The following is a 23,179-nucleotide window of genomic DNA, read 5'->3' on the forward strand; positions in this document are numbered from 1 at the left end:
GTTGGTTGGTAGTTAGGTTAAACAACATAAGAGGAACACCAACATTAGAGGAATGCTAACTAAGTACATCTCACCATCATATCCACAACAATGCATAGGAAGAACGTGGAGAGTTTGAGTGGTCAGCAAGCAATAGAAGAGTACTTAGACCACCAATTTATTTTTAGAAATTAACAACAAATGTATTTCCTTTTTTATAATAAAAATATTTTTTATGTTTATAAATGATTTGTTAATAAAAATATCAATTAATTTCAAGGTAAAAAAGTCCCAATATTTTGGTTATCAGGTAATTTTTGGACAAGTCCCAAAATTTTGAGCAAACTAACAAACAAGGATAGAATACCGGCAAAATATGAGAAACCGGCTGAAAAGGGTTTTTTCGAAGTTTTAACCGGTATTCTATGTTTTTCTATAAACAAAATTTAGTTTGGGACTTTTTCATAAATTGGACTAAAATTTTAGGACTTTTCTGGAGATTTCCCTTAGATGAACAATAAAATCATTTTTGGGCTCAAAAGAATGGATAGATGAACAGTGATCTTGAATGAATTTTTGGGCTCAATTGTGAAATGAACAATAAAAGTTATTAGAGCAAGAACTTGAATTTGAGCAATTCTAGATGGAATCTTCGTCATCAATTGTGCATATGAATTTTTGGAATCCATTTGAGGTTGATAATTTGAGAAACCACCTTGATAATCCTATTTCCATCTACAATACACCAATTGAATATGGAAGATCCAGTATCATATCCTTGAGAATGATATGAACTTCTAGGTTCTTGTTAGGTACTAAGAAATTTCCAAATTGTACATTGTACGACTCATGAAGCTTCTTCTTATTTCTCCAAGATATAACTTCATCGTCATGTTGAATTTTAGAATATTCAACAATTTTGGCTTTGGATTTTGATACCATAGCAAAATTTGATGATTGTTTTTTAGGAACCCAAATTTCTTCACAGATTTCGACGAACAAAAATTTGATGAATTTTGCTTGGGTAACCAGATTTTCTTGACTTTAATCTTCTTCTTCTTCATCTTTTTAGATCTTGAAGATTTGAAACTAAAAACAACCTTGTGCTTCAAATCTTGAACTTGGCAAGTTTGAATCATTTCCTTCGGAGTTTGATACATTTGAACATCTTGGATTAAAGGCTTTCTATAAGACACCATTCCTTCAAATTAATCACAAGAACACAAACAATCATCGATTTGAACTCCATTCGAACATAAAATTTTACAAGTTCATGAAAATTGCTCTGAACCTCCTTGTCATGAACCTCAAGAACATCCGGGTAAAGTTCAAACTTATTGAAACCATATTTACATTCATCAAGACGAATTCCTTTAATGATTTCATCTTATTTCTTCTTCCTTCTTCTCTCATGATAAGTTGCAACCAAAAGATCAAGCAAAACTTTATGATTATCATGATCAAGAGGATAATCGATTATCTTTCTACATTCATCTCTTTCACCCAAGGAAATAAGTGAATTTTCTTTAAGATACCCGGTTGTAAAACAATTGATACGCCCTTCAAAACTGTATGGATATGGATCATCTCCATGAAATACAAACCATCTTTCACAAAATTATTTTTCCATTTCAAATCCAAAAACAAAAAAAGATCACAAGAACTTGGATTTTTCTAGAGAGAGAAAGTGATTTCGAATGAAATTCTAGAGAGAGAAAGTGAAAATCACATGAATTCTAGAGAGGAAAAAGCGAATTTAATTCAAGATCAAAGAACTAATTCAATTCCTAGAACCAAAAACTCTCTTAAAGAAAGACAACTTAAAACATGAAGTACGATTAATGATTCACCAAATCAAAAAATGTCATCATTGATCAATTTCTTGAAAACTTCCAGCACCCGCTCTGATGCCACATGTAATAACCCGAGATTGATGACGAATGCGGAAATGTAATGATTTTTTGAATCAAATAATACCAAGAACACTTGAAGTAAATAAAATGGTTTAAGTTCTCATTAGTCTAGAAAGTTATTATAGAGTGGGTCATGCAAAAGCAACTGATTCAACTATTTCATAATTTGAAACTTTATAGGAAAAACTCAACCCATTACACATCTAAAGAGGGTAATCCTACATCACATCTAAGGAGAACTTTGCACCCTAACACATTAGCTTTTTCCAAAAGCAACTGATTCAATTGTTTCATAATTCGAAACTTTATTCACATCACCCTTGTTTAAACCAGGAGAATCATTTTCTCTTTGTTTTAAAAAGTTGTTACTTTGCCTCAACTTCTTAATCTCCAATTCTTTCATCTTCTTCTTTTCCTCGTTTGTAGGCTCCAGACCTTTCCTTTTGTCTTTACTTGAAAGAGCAACAATCTTGCTTATTGAAGAGCTCGCTCCTTCATTGATTATTAAAATTTTCTTTTCCTGGAGCTTAGAAACCTCAACTTCGACACAAGGAATATCAACTGCAATTGAAATCGTAGTTTTTGTTATAGTCTATACATGCTGGATTGGAACTGGGATTGGAATTTGTTGAGAAAACACCTTCCAACAGCTTTGCCTTTGTCTTGTGCTCCTCCTTTCGATGAACCAACCTTTTCTCCCCCTTATGAAACTTGCATACCATGTTGAGTATTCTCTGGTAGGCGAAGTACCAGATCCAAAATTGGTGCAAGTTGAGACTTGAAACGTGCTTCAATCAAAGACACATCTATCACACCCTCCCCAACCGACGTCGGAAAATGCTGAGTAGTGAAGGTATAAAGATTTCTGAAATCATAGAGCGCCAATCATAATTACTTATCTAACGAAAATCTACAAGTCCTCATGCTGATAATCCTTCCTTGACTAGATCTCTACTCCATCCTAGGAACACATGCGTTGTTTGAAAACATCAACATAACGTTGGTGAGTGGACAAGTTTTAATAGTTTTCGGCTTTTATTGGGTTGTATTATTTTAAGAATAATTTTTCTTTTGGAAAAATACTTCCTAAAGTATTTTATCAACCATAGCTTACTATCTTTTAAGATATCTAATGACCCTATCTTATTATATCTATGATATCTAACGATCCTTTCTTATTGTCTCAAGGATATCTAATGATCTATTCTTATTATCTCTAGGATAACTAACAATCCATTCATATTAACTCTAGGATATCTAATGATCCTATCTTATTATCTTTTAGGATATTTATCTAACCATAACGTATTTTATCTATCATTCCAAGGCATCCCTAATGGTAGTCTGAGCTCTAAGGTAATCTAATGTATTGCCATGGGCTCCTATAATCGATGTTGTTTGACTAATAATTGTGCCCCACCATCATGCTTCATCGGACGTTGAATAATGAATAATAAAAATAGTTATCCTGCCAAGATTGTAGCTAACAATCGCAGGGGGGTTTTGTAACATCCCGACTCCCAGGTGTATAAATTTAAATTAATTTTTATTCATTTTGACAGGACAACTCGACGAGTTGGAGGCCCCAACTCATCGAGTAGAGTTTGGGATAGCCACGTGGCTTTTAGAGTCAACTCGATGAGTTGGAGGACCCAACTCGTCGAGTAGGTGCTGAGCATGGAAAACCTAATTTTATGGGTTTGTACCCTATTTAAAGGACCTTAAGCCCTTTATTCCGCCTCCCTCATCACCTTAGCACCCTGAGAGAAACCCTAATCGAGCTATTATCAACTGTGAGAAAGAGAGAAGCTAAGAGTGTGTGTTTTGGTGCATTCTTTAAAGGAGCTTGATGAGCAAAAGGCTTGGAACGAGAAGGAGTCCTTGGATCTGGTATTCATTCAGTGTTAATGACTATTTGGAGGTAAAAAGCCATTACCTTGACCACTTGATTGTTAGATCTCTCCATTAGAGAGTTTATGGCTCTTTTTTAGCATTTCCCTTGGGTCCTTATTCACTTTGAGCTTACCTTGAAGCAAAGACTTCAGATCTAGACATTATTAGGCCCTTTAGGCCTAAGGATTCAAGCTTTATCCAGTTTTGGCCAACTTCCATACCTTAAACACTCTTGTTGAGCTTTGGTTTGGCAAACTAAGCCCTAAATTCCATGCATGGACATAAAGCTTGCAGCTTTACGTGGTACTTTAGTCTTAGAAGGCTAGATCTAGAGTTTGGGCCCTAGTCTTGCTTAAAAATGTCTAAATGAGAGAATGGCTCGAAGGAACTCGACGAGTAGGTGAACCAACTCGACGATTTGTTTAGGGTTTCCCCGATAGTATGGACGCTTTACAAACTCATCGAGTTGGCGAGACAACTTGGTGAGTTGAGTTGGATTTTCCTGATTTTTTTAGAGAAACAAAGGAACTCGACGCGTCGCATAGATGCACTCGATGAGTTGGGTCAACATGGATTGTTGACTTGAGGGTTGACTTCCATTGACTTTTAGGGTTTGGTCAAGTTATGGACTTAGGAAACCATGGAGGGGAAAATTGATCTTTCACCCTTTCCGAGAGTTAGTAAAGGGGTTGGTTTAACATCCTTGGAGTTTTTGTTATAAATTGTTAATTAGAGATTATTATGATATGTAGGCGGAGAGTGATCGATATCGTTAAGTACGAGACCTACTTGCTTACGTACGAGGTGAATCTTCTCACTATACTTACCTGAGTGGTAATACTGTGTGATTGGAGGGTCTTATTTAAGTTATTGACCGGAAGGTCTTATGTGCTTATATTGAGTTATGTGATATCATGGATTTTGTCTTTGTGATTTATGATGTATATTATTATGTACCTTACTGAGTTAGGACCGAAGGGTCCAAACTGAGTTGTTAGACTGGAGGGTACTCACTGGGATACTGGGTTGGAGGGTCCAAACTGAGTTGTGAGACCATAGGGTCTTCACTGAGACACATGACCGGAGGGTCCTTATTGAGTTATATCCATGAGAGGCTAATTATTATGTATGTGGTATTTTGGGGAACTTACTAAGCTTCGTGGTTACAGGGTTGTGTGAAATATGTTTCAGCTACCTCTCACGATTGCAGAAGGGCGCCGACATGATTGTACACACCAGCTAGAGATTATGTTTTGAATATTCTGGGATAATGTCAGACATTTTATTGTCTTGTGTTTTGGACAACTTACAAAACTTGGGTTTAAGAAATGTGAAACTGTGTTTTGTGTGGTTTTAAAAATGAAAAATTTATTTGAAAATTTAAAGTGTTACAAGTTTGTATCAGAGCCTTGGTTTGAGGGATTCGAATGTACACTAAGGTATATCTGGACTTAAACTGAGGATTTGAGGAATTCTTTTTTTAAAGAGAAATGATTTTCAAAACGAGTAAAAGTTTTTAAAAGGAAACGAGATGAAGCGGTGTGTACAATCAGCCAGAGCCGTGACGATGATTTTCCCAAAATACCATTATTTGTTTATATTATGAGATGGGATACTTATGAGATATTAGAGCTGCATGCTAGATGATAGGCTAGGTATTTCAGGAATGTAGAGCTAGAGTTGCCTAATTCATGATGCCTTAGCCTAGGGGATTCCATTGATTGATATTATCTGCTATTTGCTCTATGTGTATGTGCTGAGTAGGGGTACATAGAAGGAATCTTCTAGAGAGAGAGTTTTGAGACGAGGAGTAATCTAAGAGAGATACATAGATGAACATTTTTGGAGTCTACTGAGAGAGTAGATTGATATTCATGAGGGATAGAGTATTTGTGAATTAGGATCCTAGGAGGAGGAATTGGTTGACTATGGGTTGGTGTGGAAGGTAGTATTGGGCCCCTATAACTAAAAGCACCGGATCTATATGCGACATAAGTAAGAATCTTAGGATGCTAAGGATCATGTAGGTGTGGGTAATTGAGTGTGCTCTTGGGCCAGTCCCTAATGATTTTATGTTTCTGTTTCAGAGAGACTATGGTGATTACCCGCAACAACCACGGGGGTGGTGGTTCCAGTGAAAAGGAGATCCGTAGGATCATTGCTGAGGAGGTGGCCACAATTATCAGGGAGGCCATTCCAGAGATGTTCGGGTCTATTAAGACCATACTGATTGAGACTTTTGATGAGCGATACTGTCACACCCCAAAACCGGAACGGCGGAAACATTCGGGAGTGGAGGACGTCATGTCAAGTATCACAAGATATGTATATGGTAAGCAAGTAATGAACAACCACTTCATTTAGAAAGAAAGTGTTTACAATGTGTGTGTTCACAAAACATAGAAGTCATAAACAAATAACAAAACAAGACTTGAAGCTGAATGCTCCATCTTCTGAATTCCCAACACGAGCACCTGTCTAATAGTCTCCTGAGAATACAAGTTCTTTGAAAGAGTTGATCAGCAATTAAGCTGGTGAGTTCATAAGATTTTAGTGATGTGAGTAAGATGTAAAATGTGATTCAAAATGTATATGTAAAAGTGATGTAAGCTGTAAGTTCTGTTTTGAAAAGTTTGCCTGTTCCTCTAGAAAATCCTATATTTCCTACATGAATGAAAGATAAGTAAAATGACACTACAAGCCTTTCTATGGGTACTAAGTGGGTACAAGTTATACATACTCAGAGTAAACAAACAATCGATTGTGCGCATCTTCCCCAAGCTCATAACCCAACGGGGAACAGAAAGTAAGGCGGATAGCACACCTTCAATTAGTTGTTAGATCGTTGTCATATATAACCCTGGTGTATTCACTTGTTACTCATGGAGTTATTTGTAATGGTTCCTTCATATTTAATGAAAAGTTATTTAAGAAAACCTATTTTTCTTATAGTAAAATAATGATCACAGTGACTACTTTTATAATAGCTTTGTTTATACTTCTATATATAATATGATGTCAAGTAGAAAGTTAATTAGGTAAATCTGCCCTAAGCCCACAATCCAACTGGAACAAGAAGTAAGGTGGAAAACACACATTTAACTATTTATTGGATATTAGTTTTATATATAAGCATGGTGTATAAACTAAGGTGTTATAGAGTTACTCACCTAAAGTCTCTAAAACTGTACTGGCTTAATAAAATGGATTAAGCCCTTATCTGGGACATCTCTAGTTTTGTATACCAAAAGTACTGACTTTGAAAAGTAAGTTTTGTACTAGAAAAACTGTGTGTTGACTCTGTGTCCTATGACCTGATCCATACCTGGTACCCTTATGATGACTTAATGTATACTAAGCATAGATATATATAGATTCGGGTAGATATTAGGTGACCTCATTCCAAGCCTACAATCCAACGAGAACAGGAAGTGAAGCGAAGAGCACACATCCTATTAGCTGTTAGAATCTATTAGTATATATGTATCCTATAGTGTATACATTAAGGAATCATAAAGCTAGCATTATGATCCTAACCTTTAAAAGTAGCCTTCTACCAAGACTCGACTGTTTTGAAAGTAGCCTTCTACCAAGACTCGACTGTTTTGAAAGTAGCCTTCTACCATAACTCGACTGTTTTGAAAGTAGCCTTCTACCATAACTCGATTGTTTTGAAAGTAGCCTTCTACCAAGACTCAACTGTTTTGAAAGTAGCCTTCTACCAAGACGCGACTGTTTTGAAAGAAGCCTTCTACCAAGACCCGACTGTTTTGAAAGTAGCCTTCTATCAAGACTCGACTGTACGACTAATAATAACATTGACACTGGAATTTTATATCGTTTTGTAATTGTCGTAATGACAGTGTAAGTACTGTAGTATTTGTAATAAGTGACTACTTTAAGTACCGTTTAGCCTTAATTGAGGGTTAAGGCATAATGTGATGGCTAGATCCTATGCTAAACGCTCCCTTGTCAAGAGATTCTAGGAACTACACACGACCCTTGCATGCTTGCAAGCCGCGAACATCCACATTACTATGATCATGTATACCCAATATAACTATCACAATGCGTTGTGATTCATTGGTATAGTTAGATCCTGAAAATGTTTCATGCTATACCACCTTACTATGTTTTGTTCTGTCATCGTATATTGATATCGTATCTATGTAAACGTATGGCGTTAGTATAGACTCATGAACTGGACTGATTCTTTGTGTGCTTCATTGTACTAGAAGTAATGAATAGCATTCTCCTAAACTATACCTATAATATTTTACTAATGCTCTACTTGGACTGTTACTGAAAAGACTCGTTTCTCTACTAAGTTATGCTTGTACTTTAAAAACCGAGTTTTGTATAACTATAAAGTAACATAACCTTTAAAAGAGTTTTGAAATGTTTTGACAACTTATAAATAACATAAGTAACATTTTGAAAGATGTTTAACAACAAACATATTTACACGATTATCATTGTGTTCAACCTGTATTCCCCCCCCCCCTAAAACAATTCAAATAGTTAATAGATTCATTACGGGGTATGAACTCACCAGATGTGGGTGATTCAAATGGGTATGCGCGTACGGATGAGAAGTTCCACGAATGAATTCCCGAGACACAACAAGTCCTAAATGACATATAAGGACACATATTGACATGAGTATAGTGTTTATGAACAACTATATGAAAGGAAACACCTCTTGGGACTAGGAAACACCTTGGTTAAGTGTTAGGATCACATGTGATTCATCAAAGGGAAGTGAAATGGCATCTAAGGGTGTTTACGATTTTGTAACCAACTCCACTTGATCTTACGGTTGTAAACCCATGAGTTTACTGCCGTAAACTCATTTCCTTTTGACCGATTTGTGCTTTCAAGTCCTTGAAGTCGTTTTGAAGCATCCTAACTTCAAGTCTTAGCCTTAGGAAGTGATTAGGGCAACATATCACCCCTTTATGGGGTTTACGGTTTTTGGACCATTTGTATTTGGGTTTACGGTAGTAAACTCAAATGGTTTATGGTCAAATGATGTTTTCAAGTCTTAAACACTTCAAGGTTAAGGTCTAGGCTAATTTATAGGCTTAAGGAAAGAGTTTGGGGCATCAAAACATGCCTTTGAGGTGTTTACGGTTTTGGGAGGTTTCCCAAACCGTAAACACATATACATGGGGTATTTTGTGTGACTTTTAGGTGCTAAACACCTCAAGTGAAAGTTCTAGGTTTGCTTCCAAGGTTTGGCAAGAGAATAGGGACACTTTAGCATCCTTTTTAGGGTTTACGGTCCAGGAAGATTCTTGGGCCGTAAACACTTGTTCCTTGTGATCTTTGGGTGTTTTCTTGATGCTCTTAAGGTCTAGACATGTCAAGGGTAGTTTATATGTTTGTTTCCAAGGTCTAAAGGGACATAAGGCACACTTTGGCCTCATTTTTAGTGTTCATGGTCCAAGAGGATCTTGGACCGTGAACACCTTTTCCTTGGGGTATTTGGATGATTTCTTGATGTTTAACACTTGATCTAAACATATTAAGGCTAGAAACACTTACAAGTTGAAGATCTTCAAGATAAATGGGATGATACTTGAGAGAGAATTTGCTCTAGTCTTGGAAATCTGAAAAAGTGGATAAATTGTCTAAGTCTCACTTATATAGTCTTTAGGGTTTACGGTCCCAATAACTTTTCGGACCGTAAACTCAAAACTCTTGAAGTTTTGGGCACATATTGCTACATAATAAACCCTAGGGTATCCTCTCTCCGGATATCTTCTGAAGTCCTAACTCTAAAACACTCAAACTTATTCCAAAAAGTTTGAAAGTTAGCAGGCACAGTTTTGACTTCAGTTGAAGTGAGTGGTTGTATGATAAAAGAAATTTTTGGGTTGTCACATCATCCCCCCGTTAGAATGAATTTCGTCCCGAAATTAGCTTTCTTAGCATTACTACTGGGGTTGAGCTCTTCTGCTTTGCAGAATACTCACTCGTAGACCTGGCAACTTTTCCCTGGTGTTCTTGATAGGATTCATACTGGGTCCATCTATCATTAACTCATGTATACAAGCCGTATATAATTAAGATTAGTAGGACTGTCGGATGTGTGACTCTGCCCCGGGTCCACAACCCAACGAGGACAGGAGATAGGGCAGAAACACACATACTAGATCTGGGTAATCATACTCATATACCACCCTCGTGCATACACTAAATAATAATAGGCTCGAACTTGGTCTGCTGGACGAGTGGTATTTCGTGACGGTCTATAGACATCTGACGATAAGGCTTCGGAGCACAAAGTACTCTTCGCACGAGTACTTCAGGGGTTTAGAATGCGAAGGATAAAACTGAGGTTTAGGTCGGACTTTCGATACGAATGATGAAAGTTTCGAGAACTTTCCGATCGAGGCGATAGAAACATATAAACTCAGTATGGTGAAGACCATGCCAACTCATGACGAAAGAAAACAACGGACTCTATACCGAACAATGTTTTTGGTCAAATGAAAGAAACGTCTGATAAACGACGATGTATCCCTGGTATGCTTGGTACTGTACTCCTAGATTGTTCAACAATGTACTCCTTGCAACTGTTCTCGTGTTTCCTGCCTTCTATTCGAATTTAACACTCCTATGTATCATACCGCTATGTGCGCATACATACAAATAAAAGTGCTTTACTAACTGAAGGGATACTTTTATACCATGATCCCCCATGGTACCACTACCATCGCTCGTCATATACAAGTTGTGAATACTTAAGATGAGCCAGGCAGTCGACTGAGCATCTTTGCCTTAAATCCTTAACCAACTAAGGAAAGGGGACCTAAGCGGAGTCACTCACTCTAAGTCTGCAACATCTTAGTTGTGCACAACCCTGATGTATATGGTGAGCCATAATAGCTTCTCTAAGGGATCTTTTAGTTCTCTCGAATATTAAGACCTATTTCAACATGTGTGTTGTTATAGTTACTTTTAAGTGTCATCCCTAAATTTTAATCTTATATGAATAATAATAAATTTTAAAAGTAATTACTATTTTGAAAACGAACCACTACTCATCAACGACTCCGGGGTAGATTCTCATGCGGTGATCATCAGAATGCGTCCATCCGCGCCTGAGTTGCTAATTATCGGACAGTTCCTCTGATTGTGTCCAGTCTCACCACAGCCATAGCAGGCTTGGTTTTCTTCAGCTCCGAGGACTTGGGAGATTGGTTGAGCTGGTGCCCTGCAGTAACGGACCGTGTGTCCCTTTCTGTGACAGTTCAGACACTGCACTTCTCGGCATGCTCCGGTGTGGTGAAAGTTACACTTTCCACACTTCGGAAGGTTTCTAGCATAACGACTGGTAGGTGCTGAAGCAGTAGGTCTCGTAGCGGCGTACATAGTACTCGCTCGTTGCTTTTGCGGGGTGTCTTGTGTTGTTCGCTTCTTCTTTCTCTTGTTCTCTGACTCCTGATTATAGTCCTCTTCCCTTGATGACTCGGGAATAGGGAATTTTATGCTGTGGTGGACTCCATGATCGATGAGTCGCTGAGCCAAGCGTTTAGCACTATCGAACGTGGATGGATTAGAAGATAGCACATTTCCTTGAGTCGGAGCAGTCAGACCCCAAATGTAACTTTCTATCTTCTTGCTCTCTGAGGTAATCATCTCGGGGAATAGTGCTGCTAGTTCGATGAACCGGTACGTGTAGGTCACTATGTCTGAGCCGACCATAGTGAGATCCCACAACTCTTGTTCCAGTTTCTGAATCTCGCCTAACGGGCAATATTCTTCCCGCATTAACTCTTTTAGGTTTTCCCAACCTATTGAGTTTGCCATTGATAGAGTCAGTGAATTAACATGGCTGTTCCACCATGTTAGGACCTTGCCAGAGAAGGTGCAGGCAGCAAACTTCACTTTGCTTCCTTCTGGGCATAAACAGATTTCGAAAACCGACTCTATTTTCTCGAACCATTGCATGAGGGCAATGACTCCTTCAGTCCCTTTAAAGGACAATGGTTGGCATCTGGTGAAGTCCTTGTAGAAGAACTCTCCCTGGCGCACAGGGACCTCACCTTGAGTCGAATTGGTAGGCGTTTCACCTCCACCTGTACTGGTGGGGTGATATTGTGCCATGGTTGTTGCCATAGCCGCGACCACTGCAACATTTAGAGTTGATGCATCGATTTGTGGAGAAGGTATGGGAGTTATCGGAGTAGTGTGTCTGGGTAATACGAGGAGGCATATTTTCTAAAAGAAAACAAAGATGAGACGAAATAAGTCTACAGCAACGGACACAAACCGAAAGATGAAAAGACAAGGTTATCCTCGTTCTGGATGTATCGGGTCCTGAATTCCATAGGGTTCTAGGAACAATTCATAAATGAGTCTATACCTAATAAACTCTATGAAATTGAAATAACTATCCTCGAATGAATATTTGTTTCCTGAATAACTGTTACCAGCTGCATGTAAGAAAATATTTCTAACAAATGTAATGTGAGCAGTGTTTCCACTCGCTCGATAAATTAACCTAATTAATATTTATTATTGTGACGCGTAAGACGTTTTGGTTACTTCAGCTGATCTTTCCCTGAAAGCTTCTCATGAACTTGTCCTTGTTCCTCCTGAACTCTTCTGTTGTCTACTATGAGGAAGTGGTTACGTTTATCTGGGCTTGTCGTGCGAGAATGAAAGTGACTAAAGAACCTATGAGCTTTTAAGGTAACTTTATGGGGTGATCCTTACAGAATCCTCCTATAATTGTACAAGGTACACCAATTTGTATTGTATATAATTGAAGATCAAATACCTTGGAATAATTGATCCCACCTCAACTCTACTTCCTTAAGAGGAATGGATAGAGAAGCGTCGGTCACAGATTCTATGTCTATAAGATCTTGATTATATATAAAACTTTATGAATATACCCCGTAAAATTATAGACCTATCCATAAGGGTCTTTTAAGTTATCACATAAGTTATTTATCTGGACCAAAATACTCCTATAGTATTCTAACGTAATGTACTTGGTATGTTCGAAACTTCTTATCGCTCTATCATATCATTGAATACTCTCATAGTACTCTAACTCTAACTGTACCTGTTCTGGCGTTCTCTTGACTGGTGTTCAGGTAAGTTTTATATCTGTTGCAACACCACATCATTCCCAAACACATGTCGGTCACATCTCGAATGAATATAGTTGATCAGGCTATATTGATCCTAGCTATGATTACATAACTGTTCAGGTTGACGACGGTGTCCAACCTTTAAATACTTTAGTTCTGTTCTCCTCATGACACTAGTTCTATTATGTACATGTATGAGCAAGTAGGTATATTTTTATAACTTGTAGTTATACTCTAAAATATATCATTATCCAGAGCACTTAAGCCCCATTGTATTTATAGATGTATATCTTTTATCGGTTGATATACTTAGTTCACTATAAGCAATGCTCTGATACCAATTTGTCACACCCCAAAACCGGAACGGCGGAAACGTTCAGGGGTGGAGGACGTCATGTCAAGTATCACGAGATATGTATATGGTAAGCAAGTAATGAACAACCATTTCATTTAGAAAGAAAGTGTTTACAATGTGTGTGTTGACAAAACATAGAAGTCATAAACAAATAACAAAACAAGACTTGAAGCTGAATGCTCCATCTTCTAAATTCCCAGCACGAGCACCTGTCTAATAGTCTCCTGAGAATACAAGTTATTTGAAAGAGTTGATCAGCAATTAAGCTGGTGAGTTCATAAGATTTTAGTGATATGAGTAAGCTGTAAAATGTGATTGAAAATGTATATGTAAAAGTGATGTAAGCTGTAAGTTCTGTTTTGAAAAGTTCGCATGTTCCTCTAGAAAATCCTATATTTCCTACATGAATGAAAGATAAGTAAAATGACACTACAAGCCTTTCTATGGGTACTAAGTGGGTACAAGTTATACATACTCAGAGTAAACAAACAATCGATTGTGCGCATCTGCCCTAAGCTCACAACCCAACGGGGAATAGAAAGTAAGGCGGATAGCACACATTCAATTAGTTGTTAGATCGTTGTCATATATAACCCTGGTGTATTTACTTGTTACTCGTGGAGTTATTTGTAATGGCTCCTTCATATTTAATGAAAAGTTATTTAAGAAAACCTAATTTTCTTATAGTAAAATAATGATCACAGTGACTACTTTTATAATAGCTTTTTTTATACTTCTATATATAATATGATGTCGGGTAGAAAGTTAATTAGGTAAATCTGCCCTAAGCCCACAATCCAACTGGAACAAGAAGTAAGGTGGAAAACACACATTTAACTATTTATTGGATATTAGTTTTATATATAAGCATGGTGTATAAACTAAGGTGTTATAGAGTTACTCACCTAAAGTCTCTAAAACTGTACTGGCTTAATAAAATGGATTAAGCCCTTATCTGGGAAATCTCTAGTTTTGTATACCAAAAGTTTTGACTTTGAAAAGTAAGGTTTGTACTAGAAAAACTGTGTGTTGACTCTGTGTCCTATGACCTGATCCATACCTGGTACCCATAATTGATTGGGTGACCTCATTCCAAGCCCACAATCCAACGAGAACAGGAAGTGAAGCGAAGAGCACACATCCTATTAGCTATCGGAATCTATTAGTATATATGTTTCCTATAGTGTATACATTAAGGAATCATAACGCTAGCATTGTGATCCTAACCTTTAAAAGTAGCCTTCTACCAAGACTCGACTGTTTTGAAAGTAGCCTTCTACCAAGACGCGACTGTTTTGAAAGTAGCCTTCTACCAAGACCCGACTGTTTTGAAAGTAGCCTTCTACCAAGACCCGACTGTTTTGAAAGTAGCCTTCTATCAAGACCCGACTGTACGACTATTAATAACATTGACACTGGAATTTTATATCCTATTGTAATTGTCGTAATGACTGTGTAAGTACTGTAGTATTTGTAATAAGTGACTACTTTAAGTACCATTTTGCCTTAATTGAGGGTTAAGGCATAATGTGATGGCTAGATCCTATGCTAAACGCTCCTTTGCCAATTGATTCTAGGAACTACACGCGACCCTTGTATGCGTGCAAGCCGCGAACATCCAAATTACTGTGATCATGTATACCCAATATAACTATCACAATGCGTTGGGTTCATTGGTATAGTTAGATCCTCAAAACGTTTCATGATATACCACCTTACTATGTTCAGTTCTGTCATCGTATATTGATATCGTATCTATGTAAACGTATTGCGTTAGTATAGACTCATGAACTGGACTGACTCTTTGTGTGCTTCATTGTACTAGAAGTAATGAATAACATTCTCCTAAACTATACCTATAATATTTTACTAATGCTCTACTTGGGCTGTTAATGAAAAGACTCGTTTCTCTACTAAGTTATGCTTGTACTTTAAAAACCGAGTTTTGTATAACTATAAAATAACATAACCCTTAAAAGAGTTTTGAAATGTTTTGACAACTTATAAATAACATAAGTAACATTTTGAAAGATGTTTAAAAACAAACATATTTACACGATTATCATTGTGTTCAACATGTATTCCCCCCCCCCCCCCCTTTAAAACAGTTCAAATAGTTAATAGATTCATTACGGGGTATGAACTCACCTGATGTGGGTGATTCAAACGGGTATGCGCGTACGGATGAGAAGTTCCACGAATGAAGTCCCGAGACACAACAAGTCCTGAATGACATATAAGGACACATATTGACGTGCATATAGTGTTTATAAACAACTATATGAAAGGAAACACCTTCCGGGACTAGGAAACACCTTGGTTAATTGTTGGAATCACATGTGATTCATCAAAGGGAAGTGAAATGGCATCTAAGGGTGTTTACGGTTTTGTAACCAACTCCACTTGAGCTTACGGTTGTAAACCCATGAGTTTACTGCCGTAAACTCATGTCCTTTTGACCATTTTGTGCTTTGAAGTCCTAGAAGTCATTTTGAAGCATCCTAACTTCAAGTCTTAGCCTTAGGAAGTGATTAGGGCAACATATCACCCCTTTATGGGGTTTACTGTTTATGGACCATTTGTCTTTGGGTCTACGGTAGTAAACTCAAATGGTTTATGGTCAAATGATGTTTTCAAGTCTTAAAAAGGTTAAGGTCTAGGCTAGTTTCTAGGCTTAAAGAAAGAGTTTGGGGCATCAAAACATGCCTTTGAGGTGTTTATGGTTTTGGGAGGTTTCCCAAACCGTAAACACATATACATGGGGTATTTTGGGTAACTTTTAGGTGCTAAACAACTCAAGTGAAAGTTCTAGGTTTGCTTCCAAGGTTTGGCAAGAGAATAGGGACACTTTAGCATCATTTTTAGGGTTTACGGTCCAAGAAGATTCTTGGGCCTTAAACACTTGTTCCTTGTGATCTTTGGGTGTTTTCTTGATGCTCTTAAGGTCTAGACATGTCAAGGGTAGTTTCTATGTTTGTTTCCAAGGTCTAAAGGGACATAAGGCACACTTTGGCCTCATTTTTATTATTCACGGTCCAAGAGGATCTTGGACCGTGAACACCTTTTCCTTGGGGTATTTGGATGATTTCTTGATGTTTAACACTTGATCTAAACATATTAGGGCTAGAAACACTTACAAGTTGAAGATCTTCAAGATAAATGGGATGATACTTGAGAGAGAATTTGCTCTAGTCTTGGAAATGTGAAAAAGTGAATAAATTATCTAAGTATCACTTATATAGTCTTTAGGGTTTACGGTCCCAATACCTTTTTGGACTGTAAACTCCAAACTCTTAAAGTTGTGGGCACATATTGCTACATAATAAACCCTAGGGTATCCTCTCTCCAGATATCTTCTAAAGTCCTAACTCTAAAACACTCAAACTTATTCCAAAAAGTTTGAAAGTTAGCAGGCACAATTTTGACTTCAATTGAAGTGAGTGGTTGTATGATAAAAGAAATTTTTGGGTTGTGTGTGTGTCATAGTGGGCATGTGTCACACCCCAACCGGAACGGAGGAAACGTCTGGGGGCGGATGATGTCTTGTATAGTATCATAACAATTGAACAATAGAAATCAAGCAACAACAACTATTGTATTAATAATATAGTGTTTAAATTTGTATTCATATCATTGTTTGTTTGACAACAAAACTATTGCAAAAACTAAGACTTGACACTGCTACGCCCCATCTTCAAAACTTGAGTGAGTACCTGTTTACTGATTTCCTAAGAATATAAGTGGGTTTGAAAAAGTGTAAACATTTAAGTTGGTGAGTTCATAAGCATTTATGTGAAAAAGGTATGTTCTTTGTTATTGAAAATGTTAATGTCTTCTTCCAGAAAATATTATATTTTCTTGTAAAATGTATGGTAGTCATAGTACATTAAGACCAAAAAGTATAAGTTTCTTATGCTTATAATTTGTAATGCATAGTTCTAATTTATGTATATGGTGTGACCCATAATGTTACTGTTGGGTTTTGAGCATTCTAACACTCCTAAAGTGTACATGCAACCCTAAACACCTTGGATTTATGTTTTCTCTATTATACATGCAAGCTTGAACTTTCCAAGGTATTACCCTAACTAGCATACAAAAGTTTATACTTGGGTAATAAAGCAAGTTAGATAACATACCTTTTCTTGTAGCTGGAAGCCAATGACCTTTAAGAACATAGTGCCCCAAGTGTTGCACCTCAAATGGAATCACACAACACCACCAACAATTGGAATAACTTGAGAGAATAACACTTGCACTTCATGAAATCGGCTAGCCCACCTTGCCAAGACTCTAGGTCACATTTCATGAGCTATGAGGCTTCTTATATAGTATGCACATTAGAGTTAGAATGGTTGGCATCACTACCCGCCCCGCTGGCACCACTCACGTGGATTTGAGTCATAGCGGCTGTCACTATGGCTGTTACGACAACCTGGAAAATAGCAGGGTCGTACTATGGTGGTGGCGGTGGTGGATTTGTTGATGTGTTGTTGTTGACATTCCTGATTGGTCTACGTGGAGGCATCTTTCTGCCATAAGATTTAAAAGATGAAATGGTGGTAAGTCTCCAGTACTGGTTATAAGTCAAATGTTATAAGAACTCATTTATCTTAGTTTAGTGTGTATCATGTTTCAAATTTTTAAAGTGGTTTGTAAACAATTCATAATAGAGGTCTATGTAAAATAAACTTATGAATTTTTAATAGTAATCACCCTTATATGAAATTTTGTGACTTGATTTACTATTACTAATTGCGATGAAAGAGGCAATAAGCCTAACACATACTGTGAGTAGTGTAGTCATTAACTCACTAGGTTATATTTGGTTTTTTTTATTAAGGTGACGCATAAAGGGCTCTGCCACCTCGCATGACTCGCGAGTGATCTCTTCTGCTCTCTGTTCTATTGTGATTTCGCTAGCTTCAGCCGCAAAGGTTTGTTGTCTCATGGTGGCTATCTTTCTGTCTGACCCCTTCTCGGAATCCTCTTCGTGAACCCCCTTCTGGTTCTTCCTTGACTCTTTTGGTGGTTGTTTGTAGTGGGGTTGCGATGTCTAGACATGTCGTTTGTACGAGAATAGGGGTGTATAACGAAACTATGAGATTAAAAGAAGCATTTATAATGGAATTTTTATGGGGTGACCCTTACCGGGTCCTCCTATAATTAGATAGTGCATACCCTTTATATATAACTAAGATCGAATAGACCTTCGAATAAGTGATCCTACTCTAAGACCATAACCAAACAAGGAATAGGAAGTAGAGCGAAAATCACAAATTCTAAGTCTATAAAATCTTACTTATATAACCTTAGCGTATACACCCAACAATTATAGATCAACCAATAAGGGTCTTTTAGTTTTCACATAGGTTATTTATAGTACCTTAAAATACTCTTATAATATTTTTAACTTTATGTTTGATTCTATAGTTCCTTGGTATATGAAGATGATAAGTTTTTAGACTTGTTATTGTATAGTATAATAAAATCCTCCTATAGTATTTTAACTTTATGTTTGGTTCTAGAGTTTCTTGGTAAGTTTTAGACTTGTGGCAACACCACAACCATTCCTAGGCACATGTTAGTCATCTCTCAAATATAGTTGATCAGGCTATATTCACCCCAGACCTGATTACATATACCAAGGTTTACTCACAGTGTCCAACAATCTTAATACTTTTGTTTTGTTCTTATTATGACAATGTTTTAGTATATATGTATGTATGTATGTATGTATGTATGTATGTATGTATGCATGTATGTATGTATGTATGTATGTATGTATGTATGTATGTATACTTTTACAAAAATATCATTATATTTAAAAATATAACTCTTGGTTAGTGTGTTTTAGTCCCATTGTATTTATAGTTGTATATCATATATGGTTTGATATACTTAGTTCATTACAAACAATGCTCTGATACCAATCTGTCACACCCCCAAACCGGAACGGTGGAAATGTCCGGCGGCGGATGACGTCATGTACATTATCATAACAATTGAATAATAGAAATCAATCAGCAACAACTATTGTATTGATAATATAGTTTTTACATTTGTATTCAAATCATTGTTTGTTTGACAACAAAACTATAGCAAAAATTAAGACTTGACGCTGCTACGCCCCATCTTCAAAACCTAAGTGAGTACTTGTTTACTGATGTCCTAAGAATACAAGTGGTTTTAAAAAGGATTCAACATTTAAGTTGGTGAGTTCATAAGCATTTTATGTGAAAAGGTATGTTCTTTGTTATTGAAAATGTTAATGTGTTCTTCTAGAATATCCTATATTTCCTAAGAATACATGGTGTGACCCATACTACTACCCCTAGGATTTCTTAGTGTATTCAAATTATATATAATCAAGATCGAACGGACAATCGAATGGATGGATCTGCCTAAGCCCACAACCAAACAAGGAAAAGGAAGTAAAGCAGAAATCACAAATCCGTTTACCTATCGAACCTTCATCGTATATAACCCTAATGCATACTTTAAGTAATCAATGAGTTAACAATTATGGTACCTTAAGAAAATGTAAGTTTAACTATAATAGAAAATAGTGTTATGTGGTTGTATTTGTATGTATGTTCCCTGAAATGCTATCATACCGTATTAGTAAGTAGGTTAATGTATTACTTGTGGTATAATAGTGTGTACTTCTAGAAATACCATATCTTTCTTCTATAATCCCTTAATGTATACAAGTTATATAAAATCAAGATTTAATAGGCCATTGAATATAATGGGCCTGCCCTAATCCCACAACCAAACAAAGAACAGGATCTAAGGCGGACGTGCCAATTATAAGTCGATTGGGTCTTAATTTTATATAACCTGACATATACTCTAAGAAATCATAGATGAAAATATGATTCTTTGTTGTCCTAAACCGATATGTATGAATGATCATGCACTTGTAATAGTATATTGTAGTTTTATATAAATAAAACTCCTTTTTGGGTGTTTGTTAATCCCTGTAAAACGTATGTATTGTTAATACCCCATGTGAGTTATTATAACCATGCTATGACCTAGTTGGCTTGTAACAACGTTCTTCAGGCGTCGGAAATGTTATGACATTTGTCACCCCAGACCTGTCGGTCGAACTGTACCTAATAGTTTAAGTGTGGGATTGTCAGTCTCGTATAGATCTATACACAACTATCACACTCTCCATACAAGAGATTCTGGTTATAATTACAGGACTATAATGTAGCACTTTAAAAGTATCGAGAAGCTGAATGTCTCACAAATTTATTCATTAACAGGTTCACGTCAAATGAAATGAAAACTCCTTTTTGTTGTAAATGTAAGTATTACCCATTCATAGTGTTTGTATAGTATGAAAATAATTACATTTTTATATATTTATTTCTAAATGTCGAAAGGGTAAAATAATGTCAATGATCCCCAAACTATACATATTATAGTTTAAAATGTATGTAGCGATAAAATGAACGCCTTTGTATCTTGACAACTTTGCATGTAAACGTTTATAAATTTGGTAGTAATGTCGTTTCGTATATTTGATAGTTTTACGTAAAAGATACATAAAATGTAAGAAAACATAAATGATGGTTTGTGTTTTAACACAATTTTCCTGTCATTATACTTGTATTTCCCCCCTAAAATATTAAAAAAAAAATCGTTGAAAAGTGTAGGGGTATGAACTCACCTTATGTGTGGTTGCGGTTTGTTATCAAGAAGTCGGTGACAATTTTTAAGTTACGAACACTGGAAGATGATTGAATCCTCAGAGTTTTTAACACATACTAATGTGTGAATAATATGAACTAACATTAAAATGTTTGCATAAATATTAGATCATATGAAAATTACTTACCATAATACTAAGGAAACTTTGAAGGAGAAACTCCAGGGGATTCTTGTTTTTTGAATTTGGAAATGAAATTGGGTTTGGTTTTTGAGAGAGAAGTGAAATAAATTTGTTTACTGTGAAGTTTTGAAATGGATCCCAATTCGTACATTATAAATGGATCCCAATTCGTACATTATATATGAAGGAAGAGTGAGGTGATGGTGAGTTGATGTTTGCATTGGAGGGTGTACTTATCATATTAGGAAATAATAACACAATTCAAGTGGCAACACAAGTGGCCAAGTGGGCGATTTCTTCACAATTAAGATAAAATAATATATTGGATATTATTTTAGGAAAAATGTGTTTTAAAGATTAAATTTTTGCATAAAATAGGAGTTTAGAGGGTTTAAGTCATGAAAAATACAAGTTTAAGCAAATTTCTGACGTCAAAATCCCTTAAAATTACAAAAAGGTCCGAAATGGTCAAAAATTCGGAATGGGGTTCGGATTTGCAAGGAGTCAGGAGTCAAACAACCATTTCCAAAGTCAAATGGCAAATTCCGGAGTTTAGGTGCGGAGTCAGCGGGTCCGCAGTCGACTTGGTCTTCCGAGATCGCGAGGCTTTCCGAGGGGAGATTGTCTGGAGCAATTCAGAAGATTCCGGAGTGAGACTGTCCGGTGCAAAAAGTTCTGGAGTGAAACTTTCTGGAGTGAGAGTGTTTCGAAGCCAAGGGAGGTCCGGAAATGCGAATTTGTCCGGTTCTTTAGAAGGTCCGAAGTTAGTTATAAGTTCCAGATTCAACCTTCTAGTTCCGAAGTCATGCCCTAAATTCCAAAGTGGGCTTGTTCTTTGGGGTTTTCTACTCCCGTTTTGGGCTGTTTTCAACAAAGGAAGGGATGGAGTGATGTTTATGTTTATGGGAAATTTTGAAAAGAGATTTGAGAGAGATTGGGAGAGATTTGGGAGAGATTTGGGAGAGATTTGAGAGAGAGAGAGACAGAGATTGTATTTGTAGTCTTTGTTATGCTTTTCCCCATAGTGTTAAGGTTTTGGACCTCACTATGTCTTGTTATGAATGTTACTCATCTCCAAAGGATAGGTAACTGAAACTATCGAGTTATTACATCGCTCACCCTATTTAGGGTTTAGATCTTTTTGAACATATGAAACTTCCGAGTGATGTTTTGTATTACAATAGTGAGTTGTATATTAGGAAATATTGAGTAAGACCTAACATATAAGTGTTTAGCTAAGTTGACCGAGTTGACTTAACATGACCAAAATAGACGGTTGTCATGGCATGGATTGGTTGAGCTGGTTTGGAGCTGTGATTGACTGTGAGCGTCAGATGGTGACCATACGAGATCCTAGTGGGGGAGTACTTACTGTTTATGACGAGGGAACTAGATCGGGATCAGCTTTCTGCTCTGCCGCCAGGGCAATGTAGAGTCTACAAAAGGGATGCATGGGCTTTTTAGCATATGTAATAGATACATGGATTGCCACTGAGAGGCTGAGTTCTGTTTTCGATGTTCCCATAGTATGTGAGTTCCTGGATGTTTTCCCCGAGGAATTGTTGGGTGTGCCTCCTGAGAGACAGGTGGAGTTCCGGATCGATCTGATTTTGCGGGTGGCGCCTATTGCCAAGGCTCCTTATCGCCTTACACCGCCCGAGATGCAGGAATTATCCTTGCAGCTCCATGAGCTGTTGGGATAAGAAATTCATTAGACCGATTAGCTCGTCATGGAGAGCACAAATCCTTTTTCTCAAGAAAATGGATGGTTCACACCGGATGTACATCGACTACCGGGAGTTGAACAAGTTGACGGTCAAGAACCGTTATCTACTACTAAGGATCGACGGTTTTTTGATTAGTTGCAGGGGGCGTCTTGGTTTTCCAAGATTGATTTGAGATCTGGGTATCATTAGATGAGAGTCTGCGAGGAGGATATCCAGAAGACGGTCTTTCAGACTCTTTATGGGCATTACGAGTTTGTGGTGATGCCTTTCAGACTCACCAATGCACCGGAAACGTTTGTGGACCTCCTGAACCGGGTGTGTATGCCCATGTTGGATCGGTCGGTGATTGTGTTCAT

The sequence above is a fragment of the Lactuca serriola genome, chromosome 6, assembly GCF_051521515.1.
Source record: "Lactuca serriola cultivar US96UC23 chromosome 6, Lser_US96UC23_V15, whole genome shotgun sequence".
In the NCBI taxonomy this organism is placed as follows: domain Eukaryota; kingdom Viridiplantae; phylum Streptophyta; class Magnoliopsida; order Asterales; family Asteraceae; genus Lactuca; species Lactuca serriola.